This window comes from Echiichthys vipera (assembly GCF_963691815.1).
Source record: "Echiichthys vipera genome assembly, chromosome: 21".
Taxonomy (NCBI): Eukaryota; Metazoa; Chordata; class Actinopteri; order Perciformes; family Trachinidae; genus Echiichthys; species Echiichthys vipera.
The window spans coordinates 15,549,456-15,567,660 of record NC_139846.1 but is presented as its reverse complement, the minus strand read 5'-3'; the positions used below and the strand labels follow the sequence as shown (position 1 = coordinate 15,567,660).

Below are 18,205 nucleotides of genomic sequence, written 5' to 3'. Positions count from 1 at the left end.
TGTTTCCTTTGTCTATATATTTTGTGCATGAAATAAAAATATCTACATATTGAAGGCCTATTTATTAGTGTATTCATTAACAGAATGAGAGGACTCTGAGTTACTGACTTTTTAACACTTTTAATTCTCATGGTTTTGCATTCAACTACTTGCATTTAATAAGTTTTAACACGCATGGATATATTGTCAGACGAATAAGACAATTTTGATTGTCTTCACTTGGGTACAGTATTTGCCAAATAACAGTCAAAGATACAGCGGATGATAGTCTTCAGCCTATTTTTTTAATTGTCAGCAAATAGGATGAAAAGACCAAAATCAATAATGAATTGGTCTACTTAGTGTTGCCAAAACCTGACATAGTTTATTGTGTCATAGACCTCCAATGTTCCTTCATTACGACGAGCACAGACACTGCAGTTTACTTTCAGTCAATCCCACATGCACACTGATGCTTCTGCTCAATGAAGAGACAGGCTGTTGAAGGAGAGGGTGAAAATAGCCACGCTAATAAAGGGATCCTAAGTGCCCCTGAGGCTCCATGGTCTGCCACATCCATCGCAAACCCCTAAACACCTCCTCCTTCCTAACCACCCTCAACTATTCCCTCCCTTCCCCTTTCTCAGTGGATTTATTATCCTCAGTTGGGCTGCTCAATGGGCCTCAGCTCTTTAATTTCATGCCACGGGTCAACCTAGTCACTCTAATGGTCCCTGCCGAGCTCCAGTGAAGAGGCCTGACTCCTTTTATTTCTCGATGGGCCTGAGGAGGAAGGCGCAGAAATGAATCTGAAAGAGCAATACAGCGACCAGTTAGCATCCTATGGGGCAGAAATACAAATAGGTTCCACCTGTACTCTGAAATGAGTTGGAGCCAGAGGAAGCAATCTTTGAACTGAAAAGGTCAATTCAAGAGCAATAGAGGGCTGCAAGGGTACTATGGAGGTATTGTTATCTGAGTAGAATCTTCAGTTCACTTCAATTTAAGTTGCATGCCTGGGTGGCATGCATTTGCCACACCCTGAAGTGAAGATGTTACTATTGCTGCTGTTGCTATGCATTCACATGCATTCATCAGGAATTCATTCTTCTGACTTCAGTGTGTTCATAAACTTTCATATGGAAGCATTCACATGAATTTTCCCAGTGGGAAAATATCCCCATCTGTATAGAGAATATCATGGATCCAAGACGTAACTGACAGAAGGGCGAGTCCCAATTACAAATGTGTTTGCTACTTCAGCACCACGGACAGTGCGCCACAGATTTATCGATACACACTTAGGCTACTGATATTTCAGAACCCTGGTCGGAGCCATAGATTCTAACTTGCACAAACCTCAGGCAGATTAAGGACCAATGAGTCAAGCTGGTTAAAAATGACCGTGAATTTTGATAATTTTGCTCACAAAGGAGATGCCATCCACACTTATATAGCCTATTGAGTAGTAATTAGGGCTATAATGATTGTTTTCATAGGTGAGTAATCCGTCAATTATTTTCTCGATTAATCAATTAGTTGTTTGATCTATGAAATGTCAGGAAATGGTGAAAGATGTCAAACATCGTTTTCGCGAAGCCCAAGATGATGTCCTCAAATGTCTTGTTTTGTCCAAAACATAATTATATTCAGTTCAGGCTCATAGAACAGTAATGAAACCAGAAATTATTCACATTAATCCATTATCAAAATAGTCAGCTATTAATGTAACAATTGACAACTAATCCGTAAATTGAATAATGGTTGCAGCTCTAGTAGTAGTATGGACAAAGTGGGGAAATATTGCACAGTGGATGTTCTATTAGGAAGAGGCATTTTTTTATGTTACAAGTAACCTATGGGGCGGCTGGGGCTCAGTGATAGAGTGGGTTGTCCTCCATTCGAGAGATCGGCAGTTCGATCTCTAGCTCCACATGTCGAAGTGTCCTTGGGCAAGACACTGAACCCTGAAGGGCTCCCTGTGCTGCGCATGGGTGTGTAAATGCGGTGTGAATGGTTAGATCAGATTAGATAGTATGTAGATATCCACTGCCATCAGTGTGAATGTCTGTGTGAATGGGTGTATGTGACAAGTAGTGTGAAAGCGCCTTGAGTAGTCGGAGAACTAGAAAGGCGCTTTATAAGTACAAGTCCATTACCATTTTGCCTCACAAAACGCATTGGTGATGATGTGCTTAAAAACTGTAAAACTGGATTAAGGTTTAGCAAATGTTTAACTGAAGAGCATATTTATAGTATTTACAGTAGACATACAGGATGCATTTCAACAGCAGATTAAATGTCCCAAAAAAATATTTTTGCATATTTTAATGTGCATGCATACTTATTTTGGCTTTAAATGTTGTTGCACAGTGGTTCAGTGCTCTCAAACCTCTGCCTGCCACTCATGTGTGGCACAAAAACAGAAAAGTAAACGTAAACTTCAGTTCAAGCATCTGCTCCCATGCCAGCTATACAAACTTGTTGAAACTAGTCAAGCTTTCCCTTTCAGAGCAAAAGGCGAAGGGATTTAGGACAGTGGGAGAGGCGTCTCGATGAATGAAGCATGGCATTGCTTCCCTAGAGTGATCTGATCTAAAAAAGATAGGGAGAAGGGAGGAGAGTGGAGTGGATAAGCAGAGGTTTTCAAGCAAGAGCTGCACTGCTGTGTGAGCTTCTGCAAACACACATTTCATAATGAGGCTGGGAGACTCCCTGATGCTTGGCTGCTGCATGAATAAGTAAGAGGGATTCCTGTGGATGGTCTCCTGACACTGGGTTTACCCTCCCTCTATCATCACTTTGAGTAAGCTCGACTGCGTGAAACCACCACCTCCCTTCTCATACTCTCCTCTTCTATCAAGCCCTTTTGCCCTCTATACTTCAGAAGATCGATTTGCACATTTAAATGGTCTAAATAAAATATATAAAAGAATATGTAGAAGTGCAATGAAAAGTATCTGGCTTTGCTGAGTTTCCACCTCCCCTGGCAAAAGGGAAGGGAACCATTACCATAATTGACTTTCTGAGCCTTCTAATGAATTGGTTCAGCTTCTGTTGAGGCTGCTGTAGAGAGGAAAGGGAGAAGAAAGGAGGTGGGGGTTGACTGTAACAGAACATCAAATAGACTCTTCTGAAGACTTGCAGAGTGACTGTTCTTGTTAATAGAAGAAAATAAGACAAAAATTAGATTGTTCTCTACTCCAGGGTTAGATCAAAGCGTCTGATGTTGGGGAAGTAAAAGCCCTCGAGTTGTGAGGTCTTAAGGAGTGAAACGCTGACGGAGTAATTACTGTATATGTAGTACAGTCTTACTTTCCTTATATCAACTCTATCAGTGTGTTCCACAAATAAAACTTTTCTGCTCCCATGAAAAATAAACTTTTACAAGGGAGTACGAAAGTGATGAAAAACTGATCTCAAGCTATGATTTGTTCACAGTTATCAGTAGACTTATCAGCTGAAACGTGAAGGTTTAGCTGACATCTATGTATGTATTAGAGTACTAAAAATATCTAATAAAACATTATTAAAAGGCAGTGTAAGAACTTGAGCTTCTCTGCTTCTCCGTATGGAGACAATCTCATCCTCCTTTTTTTCAGTATTTCAACTGGAGCACCTTTTAAGGAAGACAATCAGCTACCAACAAATTCTTCTTTGCAAATCAACAAAAATGTGTCTAATAGGGGACTCCATACACACCTTCTTGCCAGCCTCACCTCCAATGGGACTTCTTCTTCTCTCTTGCCCATGTAAAGTCAATTACATGGGCAAGAGAGAATGAATTTTTCCTATTCATTTAACCTATTTTTTTTTTATAATATTCATTGAGCTGCAAGCAGCTTCCATCTGTCAAAACAGTCATTAAAGATCTAAAAACATCCAACTGACAGAACAGAAATCAGGCTAATTTATGCTCACGGGGGCACATAGAGACGAACAGAGACAGACAACCATTCACAGTCGCATTCACATCTACGGGCAATTTAGAGTCATCAATTAACCTCAACTCATGCGTGTCTTTGGACTGCTGAAGGAAGCCGGAGAACCCGGAGAAAACCCATGCAGACACAGGGAGAACATGCAAACTCAACACAGAAGGGCCCCAGCCTGGATTCAAACCAGGAACCCTCTTGCTGTTAGGCGACAGTGCTAACCACCGTGCCGCCCACTCTGCATTTATTTCGAGTACATTTCAACTAGTTTCTGAAAAGCTTACGGATACAGGATAAACAGAGCAGTACCAGTATGCCCTATTCACTGAAAGAAACTTTCCTTTATCACTATTCTATCTTGCTGTCCCTGATTTGTGACACAAATATGTATACTGCAACCCAAATATGTCCTCAACCTGAAGACGGGCTCATTCAAAAACAAGTGTAGTGCACAACTGGAAAGGGATATTAATATCATTGATCAATTTCTGTCATAAGAACTACGAGAAAATCTAATTCCAAACAAGAATTTATGGCCTTTCATGGACATCTCTTGCCGCTTCTGTGGTTGTGTGTTTGTACACATAAGAGCAGATCTGTGCAAGAGGGAGAAGTGGGAAAAAGAGGATTTCTTTTTTTAAACATTCTGTGAATGGCAGCTTTTTGTGAAAAGATAAAACAAGAAAATGTGCGCTTTTAAGAGAGAAAAATGGAGATAGTGAGAGTAAATATTCATACGTACACTGTAGATCTTCTAAGTCTGTACAAGCATGACAGCTGGATGTTCGCTTGGAAAATGTTTACTAAGTACACAGATTGCATATGTTGGATATTCATATACTTTTTTTAGCATGGAAGGCATGCAGGTTGTCATGTACTGCATGCAGTAATGTGGAAATGTCTGCATGTTTTGCATATTCATGATCATATTCATCAGCAGAGTTTCTCTCGGAGCTATGCTTTCTGGGCTGCTACACCACGGCACTAAATAAAGTCCTTTGAAATATATGCAGTGCTGGCCGAACAGGCCGAAGGACAGAGGACAAGGTCGTGGGTCAACTGCTAAAAAGCCCATGAGATCTTCAGCAAACCTGGGCATAGCCCTACTAACCTGTCGGTATGATTTAAAATAGCATCGGGTTTGCAGCAGTGAGGAAAATAACTCTCTCACAGCAGTGGTCCTGTACATAACCTTTCCAAGAAGCAGCTGGAATGCAGATGACCTGCATGTACCTCTGTGATTGACATTCAGATAGGTAAGAAGAGCTCATCCTGCATACTAAGGTGATTAGAGATGTACTTGTGTTTATGCACTTCCACTCTCTCCTCTTCTTATTTTACCTCTATAGTAAATTCTCGTCTTGTGCGTTCAAATACCGGAAAAATGGCGAGGCTGCAACCACAACAACACATTTCACGTCGCTAAGACAAGTTGAGAGAGGATTTTTGCCCTTACAGTGTATGACCATAGAAGTGGGCTCTATAGAATACACTGTTTCTACTTAATTTAGAGAACATAGCAGTTTGCAGACTCATCCATGTATGGCAGATGGTCATTAAAAGAAAAGATCCACTGTACGACTGGAGGGTCTGGACAGCGTAGATTCTCTAACATTCACTTCACTTACCTGTGTCTTTAAAAAGTCTAAATTTAGGAGCAGCACTGCTGCAGGCAACAGTCTGTCAATTCACTGTGCCATCCCTTCCTCCTACTAGCACTTTCTTTCAAGACCTAAAGCTGTCAACTTTATGCTCCCTCTCTCTCTCTCTCGCTCTCTCTCCTCTTTCTGCCTTTTTCTGCGGTTTCTTTTCATCACCCAGCTCTCTTTTCAGACCTTACAGATGAATGTGTCGGCATGTGGGAGAGCCTGTGGCACAGTATGGAAGACTGGAAGTTATTACATAGGGACAAAGTGCTCTCAGACAGGGCATGGATGGAGAGACCAAGGTGAATTACCAACTGCTTACACAGTGTCTGGTTTCCGAAAGCAGAAATACGGATTTTTACAAGTTAGACTCCCAGACAAACAGTGTTCCACGTATACACAGCTGATACAAATTCTCTATTAGTTAAATCAGTGGAAAGTAGGAGTAGACATTTGCCCTTAGGTTAAAAAACAAACATGACAGCTATATAGTACATATTTTTCCATTTCACACATAATCACGTATCTCTTTGGATGAGGCAGAAAGTGAAAGTCAAAATCCACAAGATTTTTATCTAATTAATTGTCTGTTAAGGCACTAGCTATCCCAGGCGGAGCTAGTCAATGAAGCAAATGCTGGATTTCATTGTAATCGGAAATCATGAACTTCCAACAAGGCTTGTAGTAAAGGCAGAAGTGTAATAGGAGCATGTGTGTGTGTGTGTGTGTGTGTGTGTGTGTGTGTGGATTTAAGAGGGTAACATACAGGGGACAGACTGGAAGTAGAGAGGTGAATGTATCAATAAAGTTTAGAAAAGAGCAAGAAAAAAGTACGGCGTGACACAAGGCTCGCTCTAATGTGACTGATCTGCGCAGGTCCATCTCATTACTGCTGACTCACAACGTAGGATCAACAGCCAGAGAAAGAAGACCGTTCAACTTTCAGTCCAAAGAAAAAGAAAAAAAAAATCCAAGTGAGGAAGGGCAAATAATCAAGAAGTGAAGAGTCAATATGGAGAGCTCTGAAAGAACAGGCTCTCCTGCAATTATGTCTTACCGCCAAAGAGGCCGATAGAAACAAGGCATCTCAAATCTTAGTGATTATAAGTGAATGGGTTTTGATTTTTGTCATTACCATGTTCTCCTTTAGGTTATCAACCTAACAGCGAGTCCCGATACAGACCATCTCCACTGTAGATTATAAGATGAATGTAATAAGAATAGTACCTTTATTACTGTAATACAAAGGTATTTTATCATCTTACTTCAGAGCAGCTTTTAAAGAACTCTACCACACCTCAGTTCATTTTGTAGAGCATTACTTTTGCACTATCAAGTCAGATAAGAATGCTACTCACTACAAATGCTGACCATCAGTCCGGATTACCAGATAACCACAATTTTCACTGCCACTCTGAATGGAATAAAATATAATTAGAACATTCATACCATAGTGTAATCCAGCATATTAGAGGTTAGGGCATGGATCACAATTTGTTTCCCACAACAGATGTCCAGATGTCACATCATTGCGCTGCACAAGTGGGTCACTTTAGCATGGAGGCCTGTCACAATGATATCATATATAGGTCACTTTGAAACACTCCACAGAGATCACTTTACACTTCCAATGAAATGACAAAGATGCACAGACAGGTTTTCAGAGGCTGCAGTGTATTTACATAATACCTACACCGTGTGGAAGTATATAGAGCATATGGGAAAGTCAGAGACCCACATGGGATTTTAAAGGGAGCATGTAGAGAGGCAAGGCTCTGCAGCAGCCCAGCGATGTGGGGAACCTAGCAATAGATTGCGGTCACACTTTCCACCACTCAACTATTCTGTGCAGATAATGAAAAGTGCTGCTCCTTGCAGTCTTTATCTGAGCAACCGTGTGGGGCCCAAATCATGCAGAGTTTATATTAATAGGGGCAAATGCTTGTAAACAAAATGAATTTGTTAAATGTCTTGTGAGAGAACTACACAGCCCATGGTGGTAATTAAACCTAAATAAGGACGCATCAGCTGGCTTTTTGTAGTTTTTTTTAGGTCACCGTAGGAGTGGGAAGCTATTTATCCTCTTAATGTCATCAAACACTTCGGCCAGGAAATGAAAATACACTGAAATAACAGGATTGTAGAGATTACTGCTTCAGAGACAGAAGAGAGGAGCAATGGAGGGAGAAGGAACCAGAGGACGACAGGGAAATGGACATACAGACAAAGGGGGAAAGAAAGACACAATGAGCATGTTAAGTATAAAAAAAGGTCAATGCTGTGATTGCATCATGGAGCCCGACCTATAGGGGGGCATTTGTTCCATGGGATCTATTTTTAGAGGTCTCTTTTCAAAGCACAGCTCCAGTCTATGTAATCCATGTGAATTGATCTTCAGCGGAAAAATGGGGGAAGCAGGGAGACCGTCTTTGGCTGCAGTTGCTCTTTTAAGACTTGTTTGAGTGTGTGTGTGTGTGTGTGTGTGTGTGTGTGTGTGTGTGTGTGTGTGTGTGTGGGCACGCCTGATAAGCCAGGAAGATGTGAAATGTTTTTTTTTTCCACAGAAGAAGAACATAGTGTATGGGATGTGTTCCACAGAAGGTTACAGAACAGCTCCAGACACCAGACATCAGGGTTTGACAGTTGTGGCAAGAGCCTGTCTAAAATAGGGACATATACTATGACCACAAAGGAGGCCGATTTAAATGGAAATGGAAAAGATTGACTCACTTCCTGTTTGCATGATGCTAAACTGTCTGTAAAGTGCCTCACCAGAGATGAAAACCCTCCAGATTAGAGAGCTTTCAGGTTGTATTTACACTGCAGATAGTGCACACGTCACTGGCTTTAAAGACATTTACCATGAATGTAGTTTAATTTATAATATACGTCAGGCTTTATTGTTCTATACACCAGAGAGGCTACATGCAAGAGAAATACGATTAAGAAGAGTACATGTAATATTAACTTCAGATTATTGCCTGTCTAAAGACTGAAACATTGCAGCGGTTGTGTCTGAAAATCAAACACAAATAGGAAATAAAGATTCAGAGACACGTGTGGCTTTAAAACTCGTGTCCACAAATCTGATCACTAACACCAGCACGGCTGCTCTTATTTTGATTTCATTTCATGATTGTAATGAATGGCTTTGCCCTTAGAGAATCTGTTTTTTCTCTGAAAAAGGCAATGTAAATAGCCCCGCCAGATCTCCCGTTACATTTAAGTGTGTGCTTTTGTGAGCGTGTGTTTGTGTCTGTAAGTATTTTCCTATTAAACATGATTCCTCTGTTTCTGCGACTTAGGGCCACATCCTCCAAACCAGGCCAATAAAGATTGTCATTTCACTCCACTCCCACCAATTAGGAAACCAGTGAATGGCTCGCTTCCCAAACAAGCCTCTGGCTGCCCTCATCCTGGGAGCAGTTCCCATCAAGTTAGTCACACAACACCGACCAAGAAACAAAAAGTGCCGCTGGAACACATTCTTCTCACAACTCCTGTCTTTGTCTTCCTTCTTGTTCTCAGTCTCACAGAATGTCTGACTGAATGTCCGACCCCCCCAAATAACTGGACAAAAACAACAGCTGAAAATTAAACACAATTCTTTCTAGGTCTCATGCATATTCAAAGTATATAGTTGAGTCCAACAGTAAAAGTAAGCGAAACATACATTGCTCTTAGGCTGGCAGCAGTGAAAGAGCGAGCCTTTAAGAATCAAAACAACATCAAAAAGCCACGAGTGTTACTTTTAATAAATGTTTTTTGACAGTGCTAATCACTGTACCACCCTACAGCCTACAGCTGTTGATGATGGGAGGTGGCGAGCTGCCGAGGTGTCGGAGTCTTACTTGGACGTGGACTCCTTCTCCCGCCTTTCCTTGTTCTTCTTCCTCAAACCGAGGAAGTGGAGGACTCTTTTCCAGAATGAGCACCTCTGCATCGGCTGACTCAGCTCCATTCTCAAGCTCCTCACTTTCTGGAGTTCGGCGGTGAGACACTCCAGCCTGGCAGAGAGCTCACCCAACTTCTCTTCCTGGCAGGCGATGTGCCGCTCTGCGCCTTGAAGGTAAGCCTTCAGCACCTCGACCTGGGTGCGTAGAGCCTGGTTTTCTGTCTCACTGTCCTCCAGCTGCTTGGCCCACTTGTCAGAGCCCCAGGCTGGCAGATTCTGCCTAAAGGGCATGGTGCGGTCGTAGTTTTTTCTCTGATCAACTTTTGTTGTCAGTATCAGTGTTCTGCCTGTCGTCTTCGCTCAAAGTTTTCCCTCTCTCAAAGTGATGTGTCACTTATTAAAACGTCTGAAATGGAAGGATTCCGCATGCACATGACAGACCTGCTGATGTCACAGAGTGGAAGTGTTTCACAGTTCTGGTTCTTTCTGTATGTTCACATTCAAGACTGTTAATCACAAGTATTTTTCATTATCAAATACAAACTTTCCCTTGCCTGGGTCCAGACCTTTGTATCTACCAACGCGACTGAGTGGACTGACATCATTCACTTCATCGTTCTCAACCATGGTTTTAAGGTAAAACGGAAAGCTTAAAACAGCAACAATGCATCTACCCTTTTTTGGACCAACTCTACCCTTTCAGGTGACTGCATTACACGTTGAGAAGCCAGTGACGGATCACGTCCTTTTCGCTGCGTGTCCATCTCTTACTGAGTTGTCCCCTGGCAAGAAGTGTAAAGGCATAGCCACACTCGCATTAGTCTTTAATCGAAGCTCATGCAACTAAGAACCACAGGTCTCCTGTTTCGGTGGTTGATCGAGCTGACTCGCAGGTCAAAGCTAGCCATTATGAAAACCGCAAATTTGCATGGCTGTCTGAAAGACACACAGTTTAGTTGATGCGCATTGGGTTTGAAGTTGAATGATTATTCATTATTGTGTTGTATAATCAACCTGTTTTGTAAATTACACTAGATTAGAAATTGCTGAATCACTCTCACAGTTTATTATCGCTCTGGTCAATGTTGGCTTTATTACCACCATCCGACCTGTGACATCACATCCTTTTTCAGTGCAGTTTTAATGGACTAAAGGCAAATGTGAACACACCTTGAACTCTCTCTAACACACACACACACACACACACACACACACACACACACACACACACACACACACACACACACACACACACACACACACACACACACACACACACACACACACACACACACACACACACACACACACACACACACACACACACACACACACACACACACACACACACACACACACACACACACACACACACACACACACACACACACACACACACACACACACACACACACACACACACACACACACACACACACACACACACACGGTGCAAACAGCGCTCTTCCGACTCAGTCTGGCAGACAGGGCGTGGGAGACGAATGACTTTGAATCATTGATGCTCGGCACACAGATCACAAACAAAACACACATAAACACACTCTCTCACATACACACACCTCCTCTCAGCTTACTCATCCGTCCTTTCCCATTTGCAGCGTGGTATTTTTCTCTGTGCCATCGCTGATTTTGTGGTGACAGAGACAGATGGGGGGATTGAGAGGGGAATGGCTCAGCAACAGAAGTGGAGAAATCTCCCTCTGTCTTTTACTTTGGTCTCATATAACATTAATAGCCACTGTTGGCCTTTGTTTTTCTGGTTTGGATTTTTGGTTCCCCTCCATCCCTCTTCATCGTTTCTCAGCCTTTACTTTCCATCACAACCTCATATCTTAGAATAGCTAACATAATCAGCACAGCAGAATGTTGCAGATAACCAAATCAAAGTGACAATCAGGAGAGAAATGCCCAATTTCCTAATATTTATATAGCACCTTGACCTGATTTATAATCAAAAAAGAAATGGAGATCTTCCTTTCACAATATGGGACCTTTAAAATCCCAAAGCAAAATTTTGAAAGGGCTGACCTTTATGTTTGAAGAAAATGATGCAAGTCAGACTGCAATAGTGTGGTCATGCATGGATGCTTACCGTATAACCAGGTTAGAGACCATATAAGAGGACTCTATATTGGAGAAGGGTAATGGTGTGAAGTAGGAGCGAGGATAACAGATTGCATTTGGAGATGGATGCCATATACACGAAATACAGCACCATTCATCAACTTATGGCCCCTGTGACAGTCAACTCTGAAGTATACCCTGCATGACTTACTGATCACAGTACCACACTAGAAATAATGTACCACAGTGTGAGAGGACACATTTTGGCCTTGAATCTATTTCACCATGGTGGATTATCATTTTTTAACCTACAGTAAATTTTATCCAGCCTTTTAATTACCCATGTAAGCCTCATCAGGATAAAATATCCCTCATCAGTCAGAGGAGCCTGAAGCAGAAATGTCCCAAGGCAAAAAAAAAAAAGGTCAGCTTTAAACACCATTAAACATAGAAATGCTGCATAATAATGACGACTGAGTGCAAAAATCAAATGGGGTTACATGTTGAGCTGCTCATTTGGGCAACCAGTGTATACCACACCGCTGTTTCAGATTCTGCATCGCTGCTGTTCTTATTTGATCATTCATAAGAACCCTTGCCCTCTCACTTTCATGTCAGTATGCACACACATCGCACTCCAGGCCAGGGCAGGGGACCACTGCATTATTCATACTAATGCCGTCACACTGAGTAATTGAAGCCATGAAGCTGCTGAGATGAAGGCGGGGGCGTACAGGCGTCTTCTCTCTGCCTCTCAGTAGAAATTGTTTTGATCATTATCAGTGACCTCTGCGTGTGATCAGTGCAGTGATCAAGGTGATTCTCTCCTTCTGAGGACAAAGTCAATACTGACAGAGATTGGTGAGGCCAATGTATAGACAGACATGCAGCTTTTCACTGAAAACTTTTCAGACATGGAATACATAACATGGCTGGCTCCATCTATTAAATGTCCCATATTACGCCTATTTTCAGGTTCTTACTTTGATGAGGAATGACTAACTGCACTGTAGTGGCTCCTTCTACCCATATACAGCATAGTTGTGATGTCACAACTGTACAGAAGTCCTGACGGCTTGTTTAAAGGCGCAGTTTCTGAATACAAGCTGTGTGCATTTCTCTGTGGATTGAGCATTTCATACTATTTATATAACAGTTTGTCCCGCTTTATGATTAAAAAAAGACATTGGAATCTCACTTTTGACAATATGGGGCCTTTAAAGGAATTACTTTTGCCATTAAGTTAATTAACTTTTACATTCACGCTCATTATGGCCTCATTTAGACATAATAGGACCCTTAAAGAAAGAGACACAATATTTATGTGGTATTTGGCACCTGATGCATGAGAGGACGCAGTGAGGGATACATGAAGGAAGAGGAGCGTGTTCTATTGTCTCACTGATGGATTATAAAACTTATTTTGCCGTTGGAGCCTTATGTCTCACGAAACGCCTTTTTTTCGTCAATTACAGTACATTACTCATTATATAATTCTGCTGCCTATTTGGTAATGTTCACCAGTGCAAAATAATAGTATAATTAAATTATAAACTTATCTTTTGTGAGAGCAATCTCCTCAACAACTTAAAGGAGGCTTATTCACAGTGTTTTGTGGTTTAACTCCCCTTTGTGCAATAAAGATGACGCTAAAGTGATTAATGACTGTGCTCTTAGGCATGCATGTAATCTCTCGCTGTGCATACTTAATCATGTGCTTCTGCAGTGACATTCAATTCAGACTTATGTCGCCATGTTGAAATGTTAGGTTTTACAACGGTTTTTGTTAGGTTTTAAGACCCAGGAAATTATTCAGATGTGAGATGAGCATGTTAAATTGCCATCACATTGACATGATGAAGTGCATGTCTGAAATGGAGAGAGACTAACTAACTCTAACCCATGACCATTTTTTTCTCATCTTAAACAAATCATTTGGCTGCAGAAACTTAACCGTCACGTACGAGTCGCCATTTCACAGCGTTGAATAGAACTCCAAATTTTGTAAGATATCATACGAACCAGTTGATGAGAATACGTTGCATACATGTATAACATGTATATAATGTGAATGCTGCAAAGCTAATTGTGAGAACGGGCATACTGAAGCAACAACCCACAGGGAGGAACGGAAAAGCTGGTTGCTGTGAAATGAATATTAAAGAAGAAAACCTGTGTAGCCCACAGCAAAATTAGAGGATGTAAATATGGACAGTGGTGAGACAAACTAATGAGTTGCACTTGACTCAGAAATCAGGATGATGTTAGACCGAAAAAGCCACAGCAAAATGCAGGATGAAGGCGAACTGCTTAGTGTGTGTTGTGGTATGTGGAGGTGGTGAGGAAAGGGATTAGCGTGCATGACAAGCTTACGTACATGTTTACCCTACACTCTGAGTCATTTTTTCCTTCCCTTTCTTGTTTGTCCCATTTAGTTTTTGTCCGTCTTTGTGTTTATTTCATTCTGTCTTTGTACTGTCTTTGTATTCCTGCATCTGTTGTTGTCTAAATATACCTTTTGCAGCTGTTACTTTGTCCTACATGTTGTGTTACATCCATGCGTGTCTGAGATGGTGTGTGTGTAACAGTGTGTTTGTGTTCTTGTAGACAGCAGATATTTTATGTGTTTATCAGCCTGCAGGTATTTGAGGCAGTGACACCAGGTGGAAGCGATTACGTCAGTGTGTGTCCTCTGCAGGTAGGCAGGCAAGCTGATATTTTCCATCAGTGCATCAACAGCAGACTTAGAATGAGGGTTCAGAGGATATCAAACACACTCACTCTGGCTGGGCAAAAAGAGGTTGCTGAAACCAATTTGCCCAAGATGTGAACGTTTCTTAACATGTTGAAGTAAACAGAAACGGAGCGTGGAGATGTGTGTCCTGCAGCTGTTTTGGTGGCGTGAAAAATCAGGTGACGATGAGTACAGAAGAGAGAGGAAAGCAGAGATACAGAATGAAGGAGCGGGAGAGTGAAAGAGTGAGAGTGAGAAATGGTGAGAGATGTCCCTGAAGATATATAGAGAGACCTTCATTCAAAATGCATGCATCTGCTACAGAACCTGCAGGGCGTCCGCAGCTCACCTCTCTGCAGGTGAGAGCAAGAACACTTGACACAAATGGTGCTTAAACTAACACATATATCAATAGTTAGATATAAAACATCACAGCATCACAACAAAACACACACTAGAGATCAGATAGACTTACCGTGGTGCCGTGTGTGTCTGTTAGTGTGCCTATGCACCTACTACATACTCTCATGAGCCGTCATGCAGGATGTACGCATAGTACCCTGTGTGTGTGTGTGTGTGTGTGTGTGTGTGTGTGTGTGTGTGTGTGTGTGTGTGTGTGTGTGTGTGTGTGTGTGTGTGTGTGTGTGTGTGTGTATGTGTGTGTATGTGTGTGTGTGTGTGTCAGCTGGCTATGTGTGCATGTGTATATGCCTGCCGCTTTGATATCTCTGCCATTGGCAGCCCTTATTTAAACGGATACTTTGATCCTGTTTGAATCAGACAGCATCACCCGAGTTCCTCTGCTGCTTCTCTGAACAAATAGCCCAAAAGATACAGAGAGAGAAAAGAGAGAGTTGTTTTTCAGTTGTTTTGGTTCCTCTGGCCCACTTTGTGTTGCAACTGTATAGCAGTTACTGTACCTGCTGCAAGATGTCCTGTAGTATTTCAATAACAAACAGCTTAACTATGCTGAGCTGTCTTTGTTTGATATATGATAAGGTATTCCTTTTTAGTGCACATGATTGTTCTAAGGTTATCGATCTCTGCAGCAGAAACAGATCCACAGAAATGATGGCAGAAAAGTCCTGGAAGCCTGTCTGTTTGTTATTGTTAAACTGATTGCGGGCATTTTGCACTGGTGTGAAATGCATCCCCTCTTGCTCTGTTTTGACTGCACATATCTCAATGAAGGGTCTCCAATTATGGCAAATGCTCCCCTTTCTGTCTTATTTCTGTATTTACTCAAACAGATGGATGGTTTATGAATATACTCATTAATTCAACTCAACTAAGGAACTGAAGATTAGCTCCTTTTGCCACAACAAATACCAGAAAGCATGATTATTCATGAACTGAAGCAGGACTAAGGCAAGACAAATATGCAGAAGATGTCTTCAGACTGCATTCTCAGAGATGACCACAGAGGCTAGCAGACAAGCATACCGGGAGCTGGACAGCACCAACCTGATAGTCCTGGATATCCAGAAGGTACAGACTTAATAACACCAGATGCTTTTAAACAAATGAGGTGAAACAGCACTCCTTGCTCAGTTGGGAAATCATGACTAAACAAGGTGAGCGGGGTGCAGTCAGCGCTGCAGCAAAGCACTGGCTAAGCCTCATTTAAAGCACTGAAAAATGGGAGAGGAGGTGCAATGAGACAGAGGCCTGGAGCGATGCACAGCCATAGCAGAGAGAGAAAGAGCAATACGGGTGTGTACATATAACAATAAACAACTCGGAAGTCCCTCAGAACTTCACCAGCGCAGGGAAAGTGGGATATCACCAGGTGCCAAATATCACATTAGCGTATTCTGCTAATTGTTATTTATTTACACAGGCTCTATTTCCCAGTACATTTAATCCATGTGTGTGAGATGTGTGTACATTTCTCAGTATTCATGACCATGTGCTCCACAGACTTACTTAATTACATAAAAACCATTAAAGTTTTAATCAAGTATAAAAACTGTTATTGTCCATTAAGACATTAATTCATTCATTTTCACATATTCAATGTTTTTGTGTTGTCCATATATTATTTATACACACCTCTGTATAAAAGGTGCTCTACTCAAAGTGAACTGGGCTCTCACCCCAATATGTGAAATAAACAATTTTCACGGCTACATGCAGTTACAGTCAGACCATCTATCACAACAATTACAACACACACAGAGGTGCTGCAGCAATGGACAATACGAGAAATATAATGTGTTTTTTTTAAGATCAAAGCATGTAAACCTGTTGTAGTTGAGCTGAAAAATACAAATATGAGCTTGAAAACTAGCATAATAGGGCCAAGACAATAGTTGTTTGCTGCTATATTGAGTTTTAACTAAAGATATGCATGGTGTACCCTGCCTCATGCCCAATGTCAGCTGGGATCGGCTCCAGCACCCCCCTGCGACCCCGGCAGGGACAAGCGATTGAAGATGAATGAATGAATGACCTAGTAGCCCACATGAATGAATTTGAGTACTGTGACTGCCAAAGGTCCCATCATCACCCTTGACCTAATGGTGAGACCAACTAGAATTACTGTCTTGTGGTTGTATGCCACTGCCAACCAGTCAAGTTGTAGTTTACATGTCCGTCAAGACTAACAGAGTATATGCAGTGCTTCCTCTAGGATTTTATCAGCAGCGGGGGCAGGCCAACACCTGCCAAACCCAGGCTTTAGAAAATGTAGCCCATGACACTCAGCTTTGGCCAGTCACAGAGAAAGAGCAAGCATTCCTATTGGCTCAGGGCAGAGAGGTGAGAGGGAGAGCTGCAGGAAGAGGTGTCACTCTGCTTCAAATTCTGAGGTTTTTTACTTTTCACCTACTGCAGCTTTGAATGTGTTTTTCTTCAACCCGGCAGCACATACGATCTATACAATCACCACACTTTCAAAGATTAGTGTCAGTAATTCAGTATCCAACAAAATGTCTCCCCTTCTCTCCCCGAGGTATGGCGTTGAATAATGAACAGAAACATTATGATGTCACACTAAAGTGGACCATCGCTCTATCAGTTTATCCTATTAGGCGTCTGTGCGAAATTGTTATAATAAGCATAGGAACTTGAGATATAGCCAAAAATGTGTTTTGTGGTGTCACAGTGACCTTGACCTTTGTCCTCCAAAAGTGAATCAGTCTAAGTGGACATTTATGCCAAATTTGAAGGAAATCCCTCCAGAGGTTTCTGAGATACCTTGTCCACAAGAATGGGATGACTTCATCCCAGTGCGCTATGAGATTATGAGATTGAGTATTTGTAGTTTTGGGAAATAGTCCACACCATGACACACATTCAGAAAACAGAACTGCCTTTCTAGCCACCGCTTATGTTCTGTAAATTTCCTTACATTGGAACACACTTTGTGCTTACCGCTTGAAAATAATTAATATGGCTTTTATCATTATCCGGCTGTTTTATTAACAGTACACATGAAAATACCAGGTCAAATGGTTAAAAACCCCCGAATATTTCACTATCATCAAAGGCCTGACAGGCGAGGAATGTGCAATGAGTATGAAAATCCTGCGGTGCCAACATCTTATCTCTTTCATGCTACAGAGAGTTCACTGTGGCAGGGAATCAGACAGTGTGATCTGCCTGAGGGAGGTCTGACGATGCAAAATAGTGAGAAAATAAGTGAGGGGTGAAGTTAGAGAAGGACAAGAAAGATTACTATTCATCCATCGTCTTAAAGAGGTTTCTATCTTTTCATACAAAATTCTTAGAAAGATACAGAGCAAAAGAGGATAAATGGCAATATTGATCTAAAAGTGTAGCGAAAGATTTCAAACTAAATTCTTAATCACAAAGCAGAGACCCACTTCATCTGCCAATCATGCGGCTCACATCCTCCCCTGCCAGCCCACCAGGATATGAGACACGGCTGGCTGCGCTGTGGGGCGTCTCCCATGCTGGAGATGTGTTT

At 41.7% G+C, this 18,205-nt stretch overlaps 1 protein-coding gene across 1 annotated transcript in view; it reads right to left on the bottom strand.

Annotated features, from left to right (window-relative positions):
• Positions 1 to 18,205, bottom strand: part of myripb (myosin VIIA and Rab interacting protein b) — a gene marked incomplete at both ends in the record, with an annotated part of 98,202 nt that overhangs the window by 26,888 nt on the left and 53,109 nt on the right. The window lies entirely within an intron of this gene.